Source organism: Oenanthe melanoleuca, chromosome 2, assembly GCF_029582105.1.
Source record: "Oenanthe melanoleuca isolate GR-GAL-2019-014 chromosome 2, OMel1.0, whole genome shotgun sequence".
Lineage (NCBI taxonomy): Eukaryota > Metazoa > Chordata > Aves > Passeriformes > Muscicapidae > Oenanthe > Oenanthe melanoleuca.
Window position 1 is genome coordinate 25,383,072 of NC_079335.1, and position 15,097 is coordinate 25,398,168.

General features: G+C 38.3%; 1 long non-coding RNA gene across 3 annotated transcripts; it reads left to right on the plus strand.

Moving 5' to 3' along the window:
- Positions 1–21: 21 nt before the first annotated feature.
- LOC130249268 (uncharacterized) lies at positions 22–13,075 on the plus strand. 3 transcript variants are annotated; one of them, XR_008839765.1, is made up of 6 exons: positions 22–373; positions 1,584–1,656; positions 2,839–3,019; positions 7,544–7,632; positions 12,238–12,317; positions 12,422–13,075. It is a non-coding gene; the product is annotated as an uncharacterized LOC130249268 (long non-coding RNA). The 3 variants fall into 3 exon arrangements; XR_008839764.1 differs by having other exon boundaries at positions 22–112; positions 1,601–1,656; XR_008839766.1 differs by lacking the exons at positions 12,238–12,317; positions 12,422–13,075 and adding an exon at positions 8,295–8,496.
- The last annotated feature ends 2,022 nt before the right edge of the window (positions 13,076–15,097 follow it).

A 15,097-nucleotide genomic window follows, 5' to 3' on the forward strand; every position in this document is an offset into this window, starting at 1 on the left:
GTCCCGTCCCGTCCCGTCCCGTCCCGTCCCGTCCCGTCCCAAGGAGCATCCCCTGCGCTGGAGAGGAGGAGGAGGCAGCGCCCTCCGCCCGGGCGAATTCTGCGCTCGAAAGGTGATGCAGGATGCCAGAGCCGAGCGCTGATCCCCGCAGGGAATTCTTCACAGCATAGAATCGTAGAATGGTGTGGGTTGGAAGGGACTTTAAGGATCATCTAGTCCCGATTCCTCTGCCACTAGACCAGGTTGCTCAAAGCCCCATCCCGGTGTATACTCGTTGCTCAAGCGAAGTGAGAAAAGCTTTGTCTCATGCAGTCGCTTATCTCCTCCGTGTTTGTCCTAGGAAGATTTTTGAGGATAGCGGCATTTCAAAAAGGTAATTTCGAAATTTCCAGTAAGTGCAAGTTCACCCTTGCCCCTCCTGCTCATAGCGAGCTGTCTGACACGCTGATGTATTTATGGCAGCTTTATGCGGAGGCTGCACAGGAAGCTTTTGCAAAGCCTGCTCTCCAAGCCAAGTTCTCACAGACTAACAAAGTAATTTAATTTAAAAGTGGAAGTTTCTGGCTTTCCAGAAGGAGTGACAGTTCCATAGGATGAAGTAAAGGTAAATAGAGCAACTCACTTGCCTTTCCATGTGTGTGGATCAGGGGCTAAGTGCCTGTGGCTTTTCACCTCTCTTTTCTCCCACTCGTGGATATGGACCAGAGAATGCGGGAAAATACCTAAGTTTTCAAACTACAATATGTTCAATATTTCACAACGTTCATTTTAAGACATGTCTAGGTCCTAGCACTTTGGTAGTTGTGTGGCTTTTCCAGTTTTCTTGTATCTTGGATGATTTGTATCCTCCAAATGCTTCAGCATTATGAACATATGAGCAACCACGTAAAGCCACCAGTGACTTACTTTACTTTCAGTTTTCAGTTAGTCCATTTCCTTTAGAAACACTAGGTGGTTTCCCAAAACTGTGAGGCAATGTTTGCACTATGCAAGTTTTGGGTATCTGTTTATGTATATCCCTCTGTGTATTAACCATGTTGGTAGTACCATTAGTCATACAGTTTTAAATTTGATGTATAAGGAAGATTTTTTTTTTCCCCAAAAGAAAATGATATGCAAAGGACAATTACCATGAGCTTGCATTATAAAACCACGGTGTACATACAGAGTTACAGTCCTTGCCATTAAAATGCCACTATACTGAAAATTTATTTGTGCATCTTGTTACTGTGTGCTGTGTTGATTTAATGTATATTTATAGTGTTAAGTACACTGACTTAAACCCCAAGAAAATTACTGTGATTCTAATAAGTGGATGTGGAGGCAGCACTGTTGGAGCAGTGCCATGCTTCTCTTGTCATGCCTCTTCCAGGTGCAGTGTTCCTGGAGCTGTAGTCCTCCTCACACCCCAAACCCTAACCCTAATGGCAGCTTGGGGGGTGAGGCTGAGATCCTAAGGTAGATTAAACTTTTGATAAATACTGTGTCTAAATGATAGAAACAGTATTTATAGCATGTGGCAGATAAATAACTGCCTGTAGTTTACTTCTTTAAAATTCTAACTTGTGAGATTTCCCACACAGTCTTTTTCATTTTTAAGTGATCTGACTCATCCTTTCACATGGAAATTTCCTGAAGATCCCTACTGATACTGAGGTAAGCAAAGTCCACAGCAAAGAGGATACTTTTTGTGTGTGTAGGATTCATAGTGGTTTGATTAGTGTTGTAATGACTGTAATTTTCTTGAATTTAAAATTGAAAAAATTATTCTGAAAGTGTGAAAGTTATGGCAATGGGCTTAGTCTTCCTTCAGGTTGCGAAATCCTGGAGGGCAGCTAACTACGATATGATACATCATGATGCTGACTTGTAAAACACTTTCCATTCCTTGTATCTCTGTAAGAGATCAAGTAAAATAACAACTGAAATTAAGCACACTTTCCACACTGAGGTGGTATTTGCTCTTTGACATTCTTCCCTGTGGGCAGCATAGTCTGGAAAGAGCTTTTAGATTTCTGCTGTAAACAGGGATTCACACTGATGTTGAGAATAGGGTACAAAATACATATCTTTTCCTGGGTGTCTCCACCTGAAAACCAGGCCTCTTATACATAGATATACATGTACCCTTTTATATTCATGTGTATGTTTAAAAAAATTCACAGTACCTGCATATCTTTATAAATATAGAGATTCTTTTTCTTTTTCAATTTATTTCAGCCTTGTTCCTCTACCAAACAATTTTAGTGCTTTCATTTTTATGGATATTAAGCACCAAGTCTAGTTTTTTTTTTGGGTTTTTTTTTTTTTTTTTTTTTTTTTGCAGTTCACCAGATTGACTGTGTTTTCATAATGGTAGAAATCTGTTGTCAAGACAAGATGGTCAGATTGAACGAAGCTATGGTTGCATGATGATGATTTTATATCTCAAACAACTTTACTGTATTTTTGCTGTTGGAGTTAACCATGATGGACCCTTTTACCTCTTAAATATCCTGAAAAATTTGGGGAAATGTCCTTTTTTTCCTCTTAGCACTTGATATTTATGCTCTGAATTTTAGTTGTGTCTTTGGAGCTGCATGGAAAACCCTGTTTTAGAAAATGAGATTTCATTCAGTAATCACAATGCCTCTGTCCCTGCTTTTTATTTTGTGCATTTGTCAAGCTTTTACATAAAAAGACAAGGGATATTTAGTTATAATAGCCTTTTTAAAAGGAATATTTTTCCTGAATATTTTGTACTATCCACATTGCAGGAAGGACTTTGCTAGTAACTTCTTTAATTGTGTTTGTTCTTACTGAAACAATTATTTTTTTTTTTCTGAAACAATTCAACAGGTGTTTAGATTCTGGCTGAGATCCTGTTTTTCCTGCTGTCACACTGGGAATGTAATGATAGACTTGCTCAGATCTACTGGTGATGAGTGCCACCACCATGGAAACCAACAGCCTTTGAAATCCTCTGTGTGTTCTGCCAGCATCAAACAACCCTTCCTTGTTAGCATGTGCCACACTCTAGGTGGGCCATTCCTAAGCATCTGAACTCTTTTGGAAGCTGTTACCTGTGGTTTTAGATGTCTGTTGACACAATTTTATATTAAGAGAGCTGCATGAAAGTACTTGTATCCAGCTATTACAACATGTTGACACTACCCAGCTGACTGAATCGAGGAGCAGAGCTGCTGAAAGCTTTTCTAGCAGTTTGGAGGGAAGGAGGGAGGGAGTGCTTGGGGTTTGATGCTTCTGAGTCACCTGGATTTTTTAGCATAACCGTATTATGCTACTGTTGGTGCCCATGTGGTGATGACACATCATGAATGTAATATCAGGATAAGCTCTAGTGCTCTTTTGAAGGTAAATGACATTTCCTTTCAGCCCTAGCAATTTAACAAAGCCACCCCACACTTGAACCATTTCAGTGTTTATTTGCTATTTTCATTGAACTCCCTCTTTTCTCCACTTGCTTGTGGGACCTGAGCAACTTTATGGAAGCAGTCCTGTTCCTAGCCCCTGGTTTTGCATGAACCCAGAGAAGCTTTCTGTGTAGAAGTAATGCAGATGCAAAAGGTTGGCAGAGGAGGAAGGAAAAGAGGGGGTGATTTTGCAAAATTCTCTTTAGACACAATAGCACTGTGGTATTCTTCTGTACATGTATGTTAACATGTGGCTTCTCCAGGGCCAGGTGAAGCCCAGGTCCATCCTGGGTGCTGAATATAACAAAATTGTCTTTGGCCATTTCCTAGCAACAAGGACTATTAGCAGGGGATGACTATCATCCATCTAAAATAGAATCTGAATCAGAAATGCCTGTTCAGAGTATTTCCTAATTCCTGAACCATGGAGATTATTAGGAAAGCAGTATTTCTCATGAGCCAAAAAGGATTATTCTAATACAATTCTTACAGAATTATCTCCTGTTGGAAGATGAGTGCCAGGCCTAGGAGCATTCCCTGACACCTCCAACTTTACAAGCACAGGTAGTATTAGGTATTCAGTGGTCTGCTGTGTTCAGGATTAGTCTATGTGCGTTTTTTGTGCTGAGTATTTTCTCAAATACTTCAGTTTCCCCCTTCCCCCTACTCCTGGGTTTTAACCTTTATTTTGCTTTTCAGTTCAAAATGCTGCTCTTCTTGGTGTTTCCCATAAAATTAGTTCAGCTGAAAGAAAGCTGAAAAATTTTCTTTCAGCAGTGAATTCGAGCAAGTTTTTTCCCCCCATTTATTTTCTCTTTTAAAATTTAAACTATTATACAAGTACAGCAGATTTGATGCAAAGCCACTATGTCAGGAGAGGTGATTTTGCCCCTCAGCTCTGCTCTTCTGAGACCCACCTGGAGTGCTGCATCCAGCTCTGGGATCCCCAGCACAGGAAATACATGAACCTGTTGGAGTGAGTCCAGGGGAGGTCAGCAAAATGATCAGAGGGATGGAGCACCTCTCCCACAAGGAAAGGCAAGGGAGTTGAGTTTGTTTAACCTGGAAAACAGAAGGCTTTGGGGTATTTGCAACCTTCCAGTACCTGAAAGGACTGTACAAAGAAAATGGAGAGGGATTTTTTACAAGAGCATGTAGTTACAGGGGAAGTGGAATCTCAAGAGTGTTGGCTTAGATTAGATATCAGAAAAAAATTCTTTACTATAAGGATGATGAGGCACTGGAACAGCTTGCCCAAAGAAGTTGTGGATGCCCCATCCCTGAATTGTTCATGTCCAGGTTGGATAGAGCTTTGAGCAAGCTGATCTAGTGGAGGTATCCCTACTAATGGCAGGGGGTTTGGAACTAGATGTTTAAGGTCCCTTCCAACCCTAACCATTCTATGATTCTATGATTCAAGGCACCTCCTGGAGTGTAGCAAATCTGCTGGGTGTGTAATTTCAGTTCCCAGAAATACATAATGTGTTGGAGCTCTGTCCTCTAGCTTGAATAGCTACAATTCTTTCCAAATAGCTGTCAAGTTGTCAGTCATGACAGAGTCATAAAGGAGAATAACATTCATTACTTAACTACAGGACTGCAAGGCAAGGTCTAGGTAATCAAGTGGATTTACAGAACCAGGTGGGAATGTGGGAGTTAGAAATGTTATACATTTACATTTGCTTTTCTGTGGTTTGTGTTGGCACTTAAATAAGGGAAAAATTGGCATGTTTATTTGACAAAATCTATGTGCTTTGGAGTCAAATTAAGATGCAGCCTATCTGTAAATGAAATGAGGAGTCAAGATTCGAAAGAACTTAGCATATTAGTGGCATACAGGACTGTATTCATAATAGGAAAAATAGCCCCAGTTTCCAGCTCCAGGTTTGAAAACCTTCCAAGGTTTTGCCTAGATTCTGTGATTCAGATAGTCAAAACCTCAGTAATTTTTTTAGCAAGTGCAATTGCTTCTCATTCATTTAAGAGCAGATATATTTCCTGATAAGTATTATGTGGAAAGTTTATGACTTTTAGCAACAGTGTTTATGCTTCAAGAAATTTATAGTAAGCCATAATGAATTAACCTGTTAATCATTTTTTTTCAGGCATAAACACATGTCCTTCTCTTCCTGTTTGTATAAACAATTAGCATATGTCATCTGGGAATAATGTAAGGCATTTTTTCGTCACAAATGTAACAGTTTGTGGTGGGGTGAATCCTAGAAAATAGTCTAAAAAAAGAAGGCCAAAAGCCCCTAAACCAAACCAGACCAAAAAATCGAAACAGTAATTAAGGTGGAATATTTTCTTGAACAATGTATATGCCTGATCTGTATTGAGGGCTCCATTTACACAGGGTACAACACTCTTGCAGGTTCCATTTGTCTGAATGCCCACAGGTATTAGCAAGTCATTAACTTGACCCTTTCACAAGTGTTATAGAGTAGAGCAGATGTTTCCTGTGCCTGTCTTCCATGAACAAAATGACATTTGGTCAATATAGGAAATGCCTGTAAAGTGTTACTGGCCTGGGGTTACCACAGCTCACCTTCATACAGATAAAATCACCTAGAAGGGCTGAGACTGTAGTTGGGATGGAGCAGAAAGATTTGGTTTGGAATGCATTTGGAGTGATCTGGGGAATGAAGGTGTTTCTCTGGAGTGCAGTTCAGAAAACTGGACACATCAATATGATTTAATTTTGTTGGCAATGGCAAAAACATAATATTATCATCTTGGGTAAAGCACATGAGAAGAACATACCCAAAAATCACTCCTAGCAATTAACACTGTTAGATCTTTGATGTCCTTTAGGCATCCCAATGCCATCTCCTGAATCTATTGAATTTAGAAATATGTGAGATAGCTGAAAAACTTTCATTGTACTCAGACATCAGTGTGAACAGGCTCAGAACTTACGTGGTGTAGCAAAACAGTACCAGATTCCATATTTTTCCATTTAAAAATACAGTTTCATGCTTAATAAAACCTCCTAATTAATTTTCACTAAAATGAAGATTTAGCACACCAAAGCTGCATGCATGATAATCAGCTGATTCTTATGGCTAAATGGCTAAATGGAAATCCTGGAAGAAATATGCTGGAATTCACTCTGCTACCCACTCTGTGGGTAGCAAGGCCCACTGTCTGTTAAAATGCTTTAATATACTTTTATATTAAAAAAACTAATCCCTCCTGTTAATAAATGGCTTGCACATCTTGTTCCTTTTCCAATGCAGAGTTCAGACTAAAAAAAGGAAACTCCTACAAAAGATCTAGACTGGTTGTTAAAACTGTTTGAGTATTCATGTTATGGTCATCTGGTAGAACTACATCCCACTTTTCTTTCTTTCAAGTATGTTGTCAGTATTATGTGTTTCACATGCCACCTTGTGGTCTTCAAGCAAAAAGAGAAATTTTGTGTGATTTGGTAAACTGGAAACACATTTCTGTGTAAGTATTTTCAGTAAGTGAAAAACTCTAGTATAGATTCATATCTCAGCAAGTTTATTGGAGCCAAATTTTCAAAAGTTTTATAAAGAATGCCTTTTAAGAGCATCAAATACAAATTAGTTTAGGATGTGATCTTCAAGCTGAATTTTTTATATTGTAGTAGTGCTGTCCATATAGGCTAAATAAAAGAGGGAATATATGCATGATGTGACTCCATCTCTAGCATAGAAGCATGGGCAAGGAAACAACTGTGATTTAGTCAGGAGTACTGACTTTTCAGGAACTGTTGTAATGAGAAAGTGATTCTGGAAAAATCTATCAAGTTGTTATGATTCTAAAAGATTTTCATTACCTAAAAAAGAGCTAATATTTCAAATTGGAAAGCATTGCAGTTTTAAAACAATTAAGAAATTTGTTTTCCTGTTGCACCTTGAGTGTCAAAATGGGAAGAAAATTTCATTTAAGTTTGGTAAATAAGAACCTCTGTGACAAGTTGAGATGGGAAATTTTAGTCTAACCTGTTTCTGTAAGGCTGGAAGTGTTTAAAGTTCTTGTAGGAAAATACTAAAAAAATTTCTTTAATTATTATTTCTTTCAAAGACTTAAGCTTGGGTTAGAAATACCTGTACTTAAAATGACACAGACAATCCAAATATATTTTCTGTTTCCTTAAACAGTGTTTAAATTGATCAAAGATAATTGAAGAGTACAAGGGAAAGAAGAAGAAAATAGGGAAGGAGAGATAAAATAACAAGGAAGAGGACGGGTAAGAAGAGTTTTATGCATCTGATATTAAAAAAAAAAAAATAATCTTCCAGTGTTCTGATTATTCATTTATTATGCAACTGTAAGCTGCCCAATTCTTTTTAAGAATCTACTTGGACTGAAAGGAAGGAGATAATAGATTTAGGTTGGCTTATGTAAGGTGTTAAACTCATTAAAAACTTCTGTGCTTGTGAACGTATATCATCATTCACTGCTCTTCTAAAAGTGCCTGCTTTTTATGTGCTATGTCTGCCTGACAATTAAAAAAGAATTATCAGTCTTTTCTGATATCTAGGTGTCCCATACTTCTCTAAAAAACATGGTCATTGTACATTTTGGAGTACAAATTGAGATTTTTTTTTTTTTTATCCTGTTATTGAGTAGATGCCTGCTTCTAAGCTTTTAGATACCTTTTCAGCAGTCTGTTTTGGTGTCAGAAAAAGAATACAGATGATTAATTGCTTTATTGATGGAAATGGCCAGAACACCTAGAAAGGCACATATAGAATAAATTGAGCTGTAATTGGTCTGTGACCTTTCAGTTCTTTCATGTAATGTTCTCATGGGGAAGAGCTGGCTGGTAAGAGCTGTATGAAGTAGTGATGGAATGACCTTGAATGTCTCCAGGTGCCCATCCAGCTATTCTATCACTGTCCTTAACAGGGCCCAGGGGAGAAACAGAGGATGAAGAGCTCATAGGCTGTTTAATAAAGAAAAAGGAAAGACTGCACATGGAAGCAAAGGGTAACAAAAAGATCTATTATCTACTTCCCACCAGCAGGTGATATCCAGCAATGCCTGAGAAATAGGACTTGGGTATGCATAGTGGATTCTTTAGAAAATAAACACCTAAATTACAAATGCCCCTCTTTCTTCTTCTTTCTCTTAGTTTTATTGCTGAGTACAATGTTAGTATGTTGTAGTTATGTATGTATGTTAGTAGTTGGTATGGAATATCTCCTTGATCATCCTGAGTCAGCTGTCCTGGCTTTGTCCTCTCCCAGCCTCTTGCCCACTGCCAGCCTACTGACTTTTAGGAGTGTGGGGGGGATGTTGGAGACACAGCCTTGAAGCTGTGGGAGCAGTGCTCAGGGGTAGCCAAAGCACTCGTGTGTGACACTGACACCTTTCCAGCTGCAGGTACAAAGCACAGCACTGAGACCTGCTATGGGAAGGTTGACTCCATCCCAGCCATACTCAACACAATCTCCATGCCTTATTCCATACCACTGGTATTCCATACCATTTGCAGCATGCATGTCCCACTTAATTTAGTACAATTATACATCTTCTAACCATCCTTTGTATTTCAATCTCATTACTGAAATCTCTCAGCAACACAGCTTATGCTACATTATTTAAATTATTTTTATACTCAATCTACAGATTTATACATTCTCATGAAGTATTATTCTGGGTCCCCTAACAGATACTTATTATTCTCCCATTCCACTGGCCTCCTCTACTCCTCCAATTGTTTATGCATACAGCCTATGTTTTGGGCCCAGCTGCCATCCTTTTACATCTTTGTACATTCTTTGGGAGCTTGAGAGACACTTCCCTTGTCTCCTGTGCTGCTTATCTCTGTAAGTGCACTGAGGTGCTCCAGGAAGGGCACTATTGCAGGTCCATGCTGGAACCATCTCAGTTGCAGGAAGTCTTTAGATAACTCAGCCTCCTGTGTACATACCAAAGCCTACTATGTTTTTCATCTGCTTCAGGCCCATTGTAAATATCCATTACTTTAGTACTCTCAATTAGTTTTCTTACAGAAATGCCGTAGAAATAATTTATTTCCAATGTAGCTTATCAGGGAATAATGACTGGGAATATCAGAAGAAAGCAACATGCAAATGAAACAGGAAATTTTGTGCATACCATATGAATTTGAGAAGGGGGTTGCTTATCCATATGGGCTGTTATTACAATGATCAAAAGGTTTTCCTTTTCTGTTCCTCCAAAATCTCACACCACGTGCAGAAGCTGTTAAATGTCATACAGACAAAAGACCACTCCCTCCTTTAAATCTGAAGATCAAAGTTTTTGCATTGGGCTCTTAGCATGTTCCCTCGGTATAGCTCTAGATACTGATGAGAGCTTTCTGTTGAAGGCACAGCCTGCAGATGCAGGGCATGATATGGAAGTGTGTTTGAGCAGAGGATGTGTTATTGAGACGTGCTCTGAGTGAGAGCCATGCTTCCACTCAAGCCTGTCAAGAGTTCCAGTGATTTCTGCCCTCACAGCTAAGGCTACATAGCCTTAATGTGTGAGCAACATTTTGAAATGTAGAAATGAAACACACTAATGAAAAAGTAGAGAAGTAAAAAGGATGGGGTATTTTTAGTATAAATCCTGTCTTGCTGTGGCAATGAGCACTGGAAAGGGAGTGAAGAAAGAATCAGCATATTAGGAGCAAGATTCAGTGAGCACAGCAACCACGAGTGGTTCATTGAATCCTTTACTACTGAGTGGTCTCTGCTCCCTGGCTGCCCAGGAGAGCAAGCTGTGAACTTAAACCGTGAACTAAACTGCAGGCTGGCAGTCTGTAATGGACTCAGCTCTGCAGCTGCTGTGGGAGCAGTGTGAGCTGACCTGGCCCTGTGTGCCCCTCGCATTGACTGCACATTGGCATTTACCGTCTCGGCAGGGCTTTCGTGCCAATGCACAGCAGCGTTTAACAGCAGTGACCACTCGATGTCACTATTGTCATTCAAATCCGTGATTGGAAAGACTTTAGCTGTGTTTTGATATTTGTGAGGATGTGAATGTGACATTTCAGATAAGCAGCCTGACACATCTTTTCAAACAGCTGTTTAAATAATCAACTTTATTGAACACTCTCGAGGATAGATTTTTCTTCTGTGTTCTTCAGGTACTTGTAGAATGGAAGTATAAAAAATGTTGAGATCTACATTTCTTATTTTTCATAGAATCCCTTTAAAATGTACACAGGTTAATTTAAGGTGACATCTGTATTAAAAATCTATGGGTAAAGCTTTTACATGTCAGTACATTTTGAGTGACTATCCCTCATACACAAGCACATTTCAAGAGATCTTTCAGTATTTTAATTTTTTATTGAGGTGTTTATTTGATGCAGTTTTAAATATTCATGTACATTTGGTAGTGCTAGAGAATAACACATGACTTTTTGGTAGAACAACTGTACAAAATTATTATCATCTTTGGTAACTATTTGCCATAAATTGCTATTAATGATTGTATTAGAGTAAGAAGATATGAAAAGTTTTTTAAAGTAATCACTCAGATATTATTTCTCTCCTAGTATATTATCTAATTTGCTTTTGAAAGGAAAATCAAAGTAAATGCTGATCAGCTTTTGCATTAGTTGGTCATATTCTGTGTTTCTTAACTTCAGGTCATAACAGAGGGTTTAAGAGGGCAAGGAAGAGATTAAGGAGAAGTCTCTTTCAGAGTGTACTCATGAATTTCAGCCTGGGGAGGAAGTGCCAGAAAGACAAAGCCATCTAGGTATGACTGTCTGAAGAAGAACTTTACAAAGAGTGAAGAAATATCATACACACATACCTTTCTCTGAGTCAGGTTTTTCTTTTATGGCCTCTACAGAAAATGCATGAAGTCTTGAAGACTGGACACTTGTTGACACATATTATTCACTCTTAGCATAACTTGAACCCCTGAGAACTTACCTGCAGAAAGAATGGCTCTGTCCTTCCCTTCCCCTTGGTGCCAGAGCTTGTGTGAGGGAGTTTGTGCTGCCTTTGCCAAAGAAGCTCTGTCCTAAAGAAGAGGATATTTTTATCTATGTTTTCCATCTTACTTGATCACTGGCAGAACAGTTTGGAAGCCAGTGTTTTGCAAAACAAGGACAACCACCAAGGGAAAGGTGCTAAGTGCTGTGGCAGTTTGATGAAACACATCACTTGAAGGATATATTAGAAATAAATTTTTAGTTGTATTTCTAAAAAAAAAAAAAAAATAGTATGAGGACATGCTGAACTTTCTAGACATCTGAGAGTGTGCATTTAAGGAAGGTGTTCAAAATATGAACGTGCTGCTCTGACTATTTTTTTGCCAGTAATAGGAGTTTTAATACTGTTAAATGCTTTCAAAAATAAGGTTTGGAATTCCTTCCATACCTTTTCTTAGTAGAGATGGAAAAGCAGAGTACAATTTGGAAGTACATAACTTGAGACATCTCATTTAAATTATTGAAAATAAAAATAAAGGAAAACCAAAACACCTTACCAAAAAAGCCAATACTTCCCTGCTGAAATGTGCCTGTTCCCTCTGTAGCAGCCATAAAGGATGGCAAAACAAGTAAATACAAAATAAGCAGCCTTGGGGGTGGTGAATCTCACCTTTTTGATATCGGTTTATTTTATTTTTTCATGGAGTTTAAACTCTAGGAGGTGTTTCTATGAAAATCTAACCTTTTAAGGCAAAGAAGATACCTTTTCATAGCTTGTCTTATCCAGATGAGTATTCAGTTTAATTGAGGTACTTATTCTTTTGGAAAAAAAAATTAAAAGATAGTGTGGCCTTATATCTGAAATATATTTTCTCTTCATGATTTAGATAAAAAGCATTGTTTAATAATGATCACGTTTTCAAAATCCTGCAGCCTACCTGTGGTGAAAGATTTTCTTGAGGGAACTTAATTAATGAATCAAGCTGAATCTCCTGCATCAAAAAACAGTGTAGGTGAGGGTATTCTACAAATAAAACTTCTCTACCATAAGCTGACAGATAATACAATATTTTGTTTGGTAGCAATTTTCTGTCAATCATTTTTCATGTACTTGCAGTTGCATCAATTGGCTAAAATGTTCTGATTTATTTTACCTTGGCATCCACTGGACGTGCTGCCTGCAGCACCACCACCTGAGCCCTGACAGCTGACAGAAGCAATAAAACAGCTGGAGGAGCAGGAAGAGGGTATGTTGCATGAACCTGGGCATTACTTAAGAGACATGACTTGTAGATTTGTCATTGACAGGCATTTCAGAGCATTTATGAAGCCCACTGGCCCACAGGAGGTCAATTAATGTTGCTCTGTAATGCCATTCTAGCTCTGTGTATTCACCATGTCTCTGTGTATTTATGCTTCTCAGTGTTTGTGTGCTCTTTCCAGGAAGGTTTATCTTTGTTTTTAGGACTGTATTGTGATTTTCCAAGAAGAAGGAAGTGAGTTTTGCTTTTCTTTCTGTTGACTCCTTGAAGGTCTCAAATGTATGTTGAGTATTCGTTGAAAGCCCTGTGTTCCTTCTAAAAAGTCTTTAAAACTTTAGAATATTTCAGTAGGAAGTGACTTAGAAGGATCATCTAGTCCAAGTGCCAGTGACAACAAATGCCAGCACAGTTTGCCCATGAAAAGGCTTGGATATGTGGGCATATTACAGCACTGAAAAGAAGAGAGATCTCTATAATTATGACCTGTACCTATATGCTGTCTTAATTAAGCCTAAAGCTTTTTAATTGTCTGTCAATAGTTTCTGTAAGAACAGGAGTAGAAGCAGCAGTTTGTCAAATAAATTATCAGATTCTCTTCTCAGTTTTTCCTGTGACTTTTCTCAGTATAAGATCAAGCATAAGGGCTTTGTGTGTGTGTGTGTGTGTGTGTGTGTGTGTGTGTGGGGTGGGGGGGAGGGGGGAGGTGGAATTGGATTTGTTTTGGTTTTTTTTGTTTTGTTTGGGTTTTTGGTTTGTTTTTGCTCCTATACTCTTCTTCAATTTACTGAGTAAGTCTAAGCAAGGGGCACATCAAAGGCACCTGCAGTTTTAAGACTTTTGCTTTTCAGCAAAGTCCCATTCTCTTAAGTATCCACTGACATTATTTCTATTTTCTTGTAGAGTCTGATATGTGAATAACCTAAACAAATATAGATGTCTTCATCTAAACAAGTCAATAGACTCCTTTTATGGTCTGAGTAGAGAAATCATCACCTCTGAATCCATTAATCTCATTCTAAAGTAGATGCCTGGGACACATGCTTCAAAAGGGCAATTCCTGCATTTTCCTGCTACCTGTGCAGTTGTAAATTCAATCTGTTGTTAACCAAAGCCAACTCAAACAATTTATGGGAGGGATATTTAGTTTGTGAAATAATTCAACCTGCAATGGACTATAACTGCTGTTTCCAGTGTAAACTACTCCTCTTGCTTTTGGTAAACTAAATTTTTGGAGACTGGGTTCTCTTCCTAATTATTAATGTAGGAGGGCTTGCTAAATTTTAAAATAGCCCACTGACAACCTGCTAATACTGTTGATTCTTAATGTCTTAGCAGTATCTGGAATATCTGTAGCCTGGTTTCCAAAGACACATTTTCCAGGGCCCTGTATTGTATTTCCAATGAAATGCAGCAGTGGCTTTGCTGTGGCAGCTACTCTGTGAAAAAGGGGATTGTGTTATTCCCTGCTATTCTGGAAGCAGTTGATTAGCAATTATGATTGCTGATGTCCTTGACTGATGAATAAGAAAATATTGTTTGAAATTTAAACTTTCCTTTTCTGTGAAGTATGAAAAAATAACTAATTTCTCCAGTTAAATCTTCTGAGACATTTAAACAGTTGCCTGAAGTGCCACTTCTATTTAACAATATACGAATGTAGGATGGATGTATCTTGCACTAATCTGAGCAGTAGTTTCCATTTTGTCTCAGAATACTTTGTGACAATTCTACCATTAATGCACTTTGCCATTGAAAAAGTGCTGAGTAGGCTTATGCTGCATCAGTGTCGTATTGTTACACACTATTCCACATCTGTCAGGCAGAAGGACATAACTAAGCTACTGACAGAATGCTCAGGCAAGCAGCTTTTTACAAGTGAAGCACTCATGATGATTTAGTGGAGTTATATTCCTTGCTTTGAAACTCTATCTCTGCACATAAAAATCACATTTAAATTATGCCATACTCCTCCAGGCGAACATCAGAATACCCCTTTGGAGGCCAATTTTTCAATGAGATCTCAATTCTTTTTTTTTATTCTGTGTGTCAATAAAGCAGCAGAATTCCCTGAATATTACAGGTAAGTGCTACTGTGAGTTAAATGCTGAATCAACCATTTTGGCAACCATGCCTGACCTGATTTTAAAGACATTGCTAATAGAAATAGATGAAAGTTTACTATTGTTGATAAAAAATTACAATGTGGGGAACTTTCCCTATATATATTTTTTAATTAGGCAGCAGGTTTTCCAAGAAGCCATGAAAGGTTTGATCATGAAAATCAGTTTGGCTTTCCTTCACTGCAAAGGAAATGTCTCTATTCATAACAGAGACTCTCTTCCAGTGATTTTATAGCACCAAAACATTAGTGCACTGGCACTAGGCCCTCAAAAGTACTCTATGAAATGGTTCTTTTGGGAATCATGTCTATGCTAATTGTATAATAAATTCAGGAGTATTTTTAGGACCTGCTATCACAAGCAGTTATTGCCATGACAGCATGTTCTTAAATATTCTTAAAATTTGCAGAT